The sequence below is a fragment of the Macrotis lagotis genome, chromosome 5, assembly GCF_037893015.1.
Source record: "Macrotis lagotis isolate mMagLag1 chromosome 5, bilby.v1.9.chrom.fasta, whole genome shotgun sequence".
Classification (NCBI taxonomy): Eukaryota; Metazoa; Chordata; class Mammalia; order Peramelemorphia; family Peramelidae; genus Macrotis; species Macrotis lagotis.
This window is the reverse complement of record NC_133662.1, coordinates 169070382-169077075: the sequence shown is the minus strand read 5'-3', so window position 1 is coordinate 169077075 and position 6694 is coordinate 169070382. Positions and strand designations below refer to the sequence as shown.

Below are 6694 nucleotides of genomic sequence, written 5' to 3'. Positions count from 1 at the left end.
GAAACTTGATTCTACTTTTAGGTGAAATTATGCCAGAACTTTTGTTCTAACTAGCTTCTAGCTCAGGTTTCTTCATATAACCAGTATTAGTCATCTTCATTTTCCTTTGAATCTTCCAGACTCAAAACTTGTCTGCCTTTGTTTTCCTATATCATGGCTTTTTTCCTTCAATGAACTTCTCACTAAATTGGAGCTTTTCCTCTAGAAGATGTTTTGAGTTGCCATCTCATTAGTAAGACAGAGATAATGAAACCATCTTAATCTCAATGAACTCTTAAACCTCCCTGGGCTGTTTTTTACCAATGCCACCTATTTTAGTGGTAAACCTTTGATGACTCATGATTCAGGACCTATCCCTCACCCTACCTCTTTCCTTCTTCCTGCAGGAGTAATTTTCCACAATTTACAATTTTACAAAATCATAAACACCTCAGACATACAGCAATAACAGGCAATTTCCACCCACAGTAAGAGAAGGGTCATTTTACTACTCAGGATTATAATGAGATCCAAAGTCACATCAATCTTTTTCTCGAGTTTAGAATTTAAAGAGTGAACTCTGGCTATGTTTTCTTGTATAATGTTGTTTTTGCTTCAGCAAAAGCAGCAGAAAACTATCAGAAGACAAATGATCTTGCCCCAGGAACTTCAGAGCTCATGAGGATTTTATATAGTTTAGTTTCGTGTCACTTAGAATGACCTTCAACAAATTACTTTATCCGTCTATCTTTAAATTTTCCTCTCTCTAAATGAGGAACTTGGTCCAGTTGATTCTCAAGGCCCTTACCAGTTATAAAATTCTGTGATGGTGAGATAATGCATCATGTGCAGAAACCACTCTTTCTGATTAGAATCCTGTATCTAAGACATAATAGAATTTGGGGCAGCAAATAGGCACATTTTAGTACCAGAACTGGAGTCTGGAAGTTTTGGTGTTGCTTGATTGTTGCACTTGTGCCCAAATTTCTGTGACCACATTTGGGGTTTTCTTGGCAAACAGAGCTAAGTGACTTGCCTAGGGTCAAATGGCTAGTAAGTGTCTGAATCTGAATTTGAATTTAGGTCTTCCTGATTATAGGTCTGGCACCCTATCCAGCTAGCGGCCCATAGTCAAGAAGATCTGAATTCAATTACTACTTGAGATACCTATGAGTTGTGTGCCTCTTGGAAAGTCACTTAATCCTATTTAGCTCAGTTTCCTTAGCTGTAAAGTGAACTAGAGAAAGAAATGACAAAACACTTCCATATCTTTTTTACCAAAAAACTCTAAATGGAGTCACAAAGATTTAAACAAGACTGAGTAGCAGAATTTGAGAGAGTGACTGTATCTAGGCATTAGAATGTCTTTCATGGTGAACACTAATGAGACCAATTTGATTGGAACTTCAAGTGCAAGGAGAAAGAGTGATGTGAAATCAATTTGGAAAGAGAACTTAGGATAAGATTGATAAGGATTTAGAGCTTGTATTTATCCAAGAGGCAAATGGGAGTCATGGAAACTGCTTGAAAAGGAGACTGACATGATTGTCTTTTGTTTAGAAATATCATTTTACCAACTATTTGGAGAATGCTGTGCAAGAGATTTGGAGGGGGGGCACTAGTGATCTCTTTTCAACAATGGTACCATTGGAACAAAAATCAATATGCCATACCCTAAGGAAGGAAAGTCCAGGTCAATGAACTATGTCAATACCATTGATATGGATATAATTAAATTTTACCTGAAAATATCCCCTTGCAGTGGTTGAACTGACCATTTTAGAAGAGAATGATTTTGATTATCAAATTCCACCATTACTAATTACTTTTGACAATTGAAATGCCAATATTCATCCATTATCAATAGTCTCACTTTGCAAACTTCAGCTCTATTCTGTCCTAGTAAGAACCTTAGGAGGTTTATTCAGTTCTGGATGCTATATTTTAAGAGAGATATTAATAAGCTCTATGTATTTAGGGTAGGGGAAAGTGAGTAAAAAAAAAACAAAACAAAGGATCATACATTATGCAAGAATGACCCTGAGGCTCAGGTAGATTAGTGACCTCCCAATGTCACACAGATGATTAAGGTTCTTCAGACTATACCATTAAAGGGTTGTTAAAAGACTAGGAGAAAGTTAGCTTAGAGAAGAGAAGCTTTACATTCAGGAGGACTGATGGTTGACTTGAATGTGAATGTCTGTCAATAGAACAATGGTAAATATTTCTATTTTTTTCTATTGTGTTCCACAGAGCTATCAGGAGGAAAGAGCATAAGTTATGGAAAAGATGCTTTAGCTCAGTCAAGGAAAAAAGTTTCCTCATATGTAAATCCATTTAAAAAATAGAAGTGATCTTCCTTTTAATGTAGGAACTCTTTGTGATTAGAGTCTTTCATCAAAGGCTGGAAGGTTAGTTTGAGTTCAGGTATGCTGTAGATAAAACTTGTCATTAACTGTTGAATTAGTTGACATCTGACATCCCTTCCAACTCTGAAGTTTTATCATCCTTTGTTATTATTATTTCAGGACTAGACCTGTGATTTTATCAATATGAAAATGCTTGCTGAGGACACTCCTACAAAAGCCAATTTGTAATGTTTATAATTTATATACCATCACAGGTTTATCTAGTACAATGAAAAGTAAAATAATTCATTCAGGTCACACAACAGGTATATGCCATCATTGGAAACCCAATTCATTCATTTCTGACTCTGAGACTGTATGAAATGATTATAATTATAATTTTTTTGTCCTTCATTTTTGAAGAAGATCACAACATCAGGGAAGTGGTATAATGACAAGCACATAATTTGGATTTGAGTGAGGGGGACTGTGTAAAAGTCAGTAATCTCTCTTCTCTAGAGCCATCTGGTTCTCCTAACTCTCTGGACTGCTGAGAGCTGCTGCTGTCATCAAGGTTGTTCATCTCACAATGTTGTTGTTGTTGATGTCAATATTGTTCTCTTAGTTCTGCTCCCTTTGCTTAGGATCAGATCCTGTAAGTCATTCCATGCTTTTCTAGAGCCCAGCCATTTAGGGTTTCTTATAGAATGATAATATTCCAGAATATTCATACAATAACTTATTTAGCCATTCCCCAACTGATGGGCATCCCTCAATTTCTAATTATTTGCCACTGCAAAAAGAGCTGCTATAAATCTTTTGGAACATACAGGACTTTTCCCTTTTTTATAATTGGGATTGCTGGGTCAATGTATATGAACAGTTTTATTGCTGTTTGGGCATAGTTCCATATTGCTCTCCAGAAAGGTTGGATCCATTCACAACTCCACCAGCAATGCATCAATGTCCCAATCCTCCCACAACCTCTCCAACATTGATCATTCTCCTTTTTTCTCATCTTGGTCAATCTGATAGGTGTGAGGTGATACTTCATTGTTGTTTTAATTTGCATTTCTCTAATCAATAATGATTTGGAGCTTTTTTCATATGATTATATGTAACTTTACTTTTTTCATTTGAAAACTGTCTATTCATATTCTTTGATCATATCAGTATATACTTTTTTTAAGGTGGGGGGGGTGACTAGCAATGTTAAGTAACTTGCCCAAAGTTACACAGCTAACAAGACTTTGAGGTTGGATTTTGACCTTAGTCCTCCTGACTACAGGGCTGAAGTACTGAAGAATTGTTTAAGAAAGTCTGGGTTAAAGGTCATTTATTATGACTAAAGTCCAGGCTTATGTGACCCTCAGGCTAAAAGGCTTTCCACAGATCGCTGCTGTGATAACACGATTGTGTCAACACATGACTTCACTTGTGTGATAGCCTTGTACATGAACTTCGTGACCTGGGTTACATCTTGCTTGATTACATCCTGAACAAGTTTGAGAAATGGCTTTGAATTGCTTTATCTTGTATGCCCATGTTGTGGTTTTCATAGTCTGATACTATGAAAAAATGGCTCTGCTAGCTGTCCTGATAGCATCTAGCATCCTCACCTGAGTGTACATATGCTTCATTTCTCTCCTGAGCTGAATTAATCACCCTGACCAGGGGCTTCAACACTGGTGCTCTCTCCACTGCACCATTTAATTGACTCCATTATTTTTCGATTGCTAGGAGGCAATTTAGCCAGGTAAAATAATTTGAGAATGAAGTTTGTCTGAAATGTAGTGAAAGAGGTGCACCCAGGCATTTATGCAACGGGAGAGGGGTACAAAACAGTTTTTAAACATTTTCTTACTTTTGAATTTCTGGCTTCTGTTTATAAAGAAAAGAACTTTGCATCATTGAACTAGGACATAATTCTGGTCTCAATGCACATAAAATAAATGACTTGTCTTATTTTTATTGTGAAAGTTACTCTTTGAGGAATGATTTACCATTCAGAAGTTGTGCTTGAACTTTATAAATTCAAAGTTTTATATATAGAATTGCATCAAGAGCAAATCAATTGTCTGTTTGTGCAGTATTTCCTGCCCTTTCCTGCTCAAGGGCATTTCAAGGAAAGTAAAGAATAAAGGGAAGAAGGTAGGACGGAAGCAAGGAAGGAAAGAAGTAAGAAAGGAAGAAAGAAGGAAGGAAAGAAGGAAAGGAAGGAAGGAAAGTAAGAAAGAAAAAGAAAGAAGGAAAGAGGGAGGGCAGAGTCAAGATGGCAGCGTGAAGGCAGGAATTCCCAGAAACTCATTCCCCATAAAACTCTAAAAATTGACAAATTATGAATCTAGAGAAAATTTAGAGGGAAAGAAAATAGTTTCCCAGTCAGAAACAACTTAGATGTTCTAAAGGAAAGGCCTGTTGTACTGAAACCTGGGGTTGGAAAGAGCTGCAACACAGTGCAGCCAGGGCAGAGCAAACCAGCTCCAGTCTCCCAGGAGCAGCCCTGTGCAGTGCCTGGGTCCCTGGGGACCTCTGGGTCTGTGGTAGAGGGGGTGGTTTCCAGACGACTTGGCCCAGGGAATGAAGGGGTGGTGAGAGAATTCTGCCATACCAGAGTGAGTGTGGAGTGCTGGCCTCAGAGCAGCCCTGTGGTCAGAACCTGCAGTGGGCATCAGTGGAGCCAACCAGCACTTCCAGAGCACCAAGACCACAGATGGTAGGGGGTTAGGGGAGACCGTGGAGATCTCTCTGCTCTCTCTGGGGCAGGAATCAGCTATTTATCCACACTCAGATCCAGGTTAAAGTCTGGGCCCCCACAACACCACCATAGCAGAGCAGGGATCCTAATCATAGCTCCAGGGCAGAAGGGAAGGCCTGAACACAGGCAAGAGATCAGTCAGAGCCTTTCAAAAGACCTTGGAGGAATTAAGGTCCTTGTGGGTAGATCCCCAAACCCCCCACAGCCTCGGAATTACAGTAAATCAGTCTTAGGCTGAGAAAATGAATAAACAACAGACAAACAAGAATGGGACCATAGAAAATTGCTTTAGTCACACAGAAGATTCAGAAGATGACAAACCCGAAGCTTCTGTATCCAAAATCTCCATGAGAAACAGAAAATGGGCTCAAAATATGGATTAGCTCAAAAAAGACTTTGAAAAGCAATTAAGGGAGGTAAAGGAAAAATTGGGAGGACAAATGAGTGCAATGTAGATAAATAATGAAAACCAAGTCAGCAGGTTAGTGAAAGAAATACAAAAAATACTGAAGAAAATAGCAGGTTAAAAACCAGTTAGGCCAAACGAGTTAGGGATAAAAATCAAAAGGCAAATGAGAAGAATGCCTTAAAAAGCAGAACTGGGCATTTAGTTCTGGGACTGCTCCCACTGCGGCTCCGAGCAGCCCCACGGCGGGAGGAGGAGCATCCCGCCCCGGCCCCTCTGCCTGCGACCCCAGACCCCCGCCGCCCCTGGGGAGAGGGAGCCGGTCCCGCACGCAGCCAAGATGCCCAAGAGGAAGGTCAACTCCGCAGAAGGGGGTGTAAGGGAGGAGCCCAAGAGGAGGTCGGCCAGATGGTCAGCTAAACCAGCCCTTGCAAAGGTGGAACCAAAGCTCAAAAAGACAGCTGGGAAGGCTAAATCTGAGGACAAAAAAGTTCACACAAAAGGGAAAAAAGGAGCAAAAGGAAAACAAGCAGAAGCTACCAACCAAGAAGAGAATAAAGATGATTTGCCTGCAGAAAATGGAGAAACTAAAACTGAAGAGGTTCCAGCTTCTGATTCAGCAGGACAGAAAGAAACCAAATCTGAATAACATCTTATAAAAATCTTAACAATTGTCCCTGTACCCTCCCTTCTTGTACAATTTACAGGAATATTTTTATCAACTATTTTGTAAATGTCAGTTTTTTAGTAACTCTCTAGAAACACATTTTTAAGAAGGAGGCAGTCCCACCTCATCACATTAATGTTTTAAAACATTTAAATAAGTGAAGCCAATCTAAAGTGGCATTATTTAGAGTCCTATTTAAAAACGTGAGATCATGTGCTGATTATCAGTTTGGTTTTTTGTTTGTTTGTTTTAATACAACCAGCAATTAATAGTCTGTTGATTAGGAAAATGCTTCATGTCTTCTGCATAGACTTAACTTTCCATAGGCAGTCCTTACATCAAATTAAATGAAGCAGAGATAGTAATTTGGAGTTGTGACCATGAATTTAAAGATCTTATTTTGATTAATCTGTATCCAACTTGTCTTTCAGTATAATTGTTTCCTAAATAAAATGGCTCCCTGGTGTTGGCTCTCCCTTTCAAAATTGTGTGCTATCAGTGACATTGTCATCTTTGCTAATAGTGGTACAATTTTT

General features: G+C 38.9%; 1 pseudogene; it reads left to right on the top strand.

Moving 5' to 3' along the window:
* The first annotated feature begins 5831 nt into the window (after positions 1-5831).
* Positions 5832-6373, top strand: LOC141489963 (non-histone chromosomal protein HMG-14 pseudogene; annotated as a pseudogene).
* Positions 6374-6694: the final 321 nt, after the last annotated feature.